This window comes from Hipposideros armiger, unplaced genomic scaffold, assembly GCF_001890085.2.
Source record: "Hipposideros armiger isolate ML-2016 unplaced genomic scaffold, ASM189008v1 scaffold_555, whole genome shotgun sequence".
NCBI classification, from domain to species: domain Eukaryota; kingdom Metazoa; phylum Chordata; class Mammalia; order Chiroptera; family Hipposideridae; genus Hipposideros; species Hipposideros armiger.
The window spans coordinates 476,610-478,514 of record NW_017731905.1 but is presented as its reverse complement, the minus strand read 5'-3'; positions in this window follow the sequence as shown (position 1 = coordinate 478,514).

The following is a 1,905-nucleotide window of genomic DNA, read 5'->3' as shown; positions in this document are numbered from 1 at the left end:
CAGAAAGTTCTCTAATTTCTTAATAATTGTAGTGTTTATGAAAGTTGAATAAAATTGATCACAAGATTGCAATTCCGTGATAAATATTTTTTAATTGATTTGTTTTTCATTTTAGAGAAAGTACATAGTCTTCCTTAGCTTTGTTTTTTAGTAAGTTCCTAATAGCTTTCTCTTTCAAACATTATGATTCTAATCACAAAACAGTCTCTACTGATGTCTCTGACTTCGCAAGTGTTCCAAAGCCCATTATGGTTTCATTGGTCAAGTTGTCTTCCTTTGTCTAACAGTCTGGCTGTCATGGAAATATTTGCTGTTTCGAATAAGGCTTTTAACAGTAGATGCCATTAGTAGTTTCACAGTACTCTGGCATAAAAATTAAAGAAAGGTCTTTTAGAACAGATTCACTTCTGCAAAGAGCCAGTTCCCTCAGGAAAAGTCAGCACAATTACATTTTTATTATTCCTTTCACATATAGCACAACTGTTGCCCCAAACATCGCTTGTTTTTGCAAGTTCCTAAACTCTAGCTCACATTCAAACGACCCCCATCCCACCTTTTTTTCTGGATATATTTTATTCTCTTTAGAGAGTATTCCTTTGTAGTTTTCCACTGTAAATAAATCTAGTGTTTCTGGCCTTGATTTCTTAGTTTTTATACATTACTGTGATCTGCTTAAGAAAAATGTAAGAGTCACATCCAGCAAAAAAAATGCTACTTTAGTTTGTTGGGAAGTATAAGAGACTTTATATAACTACCTAATAATCTGCAGTATCAGAAANCCATCCCTACAAACAACTCTTAAAACTCAATAATAAGAAAGCAATACCATTAATAAATAGGCCATAGACCTGAACAAGTATATCACAAAGATGATATGCAGATGACAAATAATCATATGAAAAAATGCTCCACGTCTTATGCCATTAGTGAATTTTCAGTCAAAACAACAATGGGTAGCACCATACACCTATTTGAATGGCCAAAATCTGGAACACTGACATCAAATCCTGGTGAGGATGTGGAGCAACAATAACTTTCATTCATTGCTGGTGGGAATGCAAAATGGTACAGACATTTTGGAAGATAGTTGGCAATTTCTTACAAAACTTATCACACTCTTACCATATGACCAAGCAATTCTGCTCCTTGATATTTACCCAAGAAGTTGAAAAGTCATGTCCACACAGAAACTGTCACATAGATATTTATAGCAGCCTTATTCATAATTACCAAAACTTGAAAGCAACTAAGATGTCCTTCAGTAGATGATTGAATAGGTGAACTGTGGTACAACCAGGCAAAAGAACATTATTCAGTGCTAAAAAGAAATGAGCTTTCAATCTATAAAAAGACATGAAGGAATTTTAAATACATATTTCTAAGAAAAAGAAGCCAATCTGAAAAGACTACACAATGTATAATTTCAACTAGATCACTTCCTGGAAAAGGCCAAACTATGGAGACAGTGCAAAGATCAGGAGTTGCCAGGGAGAAGGGAAGGATGAACAGACAAAGCACAGAGGATTTTTAGGGCAGCAAAACTATTCTGTTATACTACAGTGGTGAATACATGTTGTTAAACATTGTCAAAACCCATAGAAAGTACACCAAGAGTGAACACTAATGTCGACTATCGACTTTGGGTGATAATGAAGTATCAAAGTTCAGCATTTGTAATAAATGTACCTATGAGTTACAGAATATTCATAATGGGGGAGGTTGTGGGGACACGGGACATATGGAAACTCTCTGTACTTTCTGCTCAGTTTTATTTTGAACACAAAACTGCTCTAAAACATAATCTCTCTCTCTTTTTTAACAACAAACCATGTTATATAATAATCATTAATGACAAAACAAAGAAACAAATTAAAACGCAACAAACATTTTCATTAAGTAAGTTTT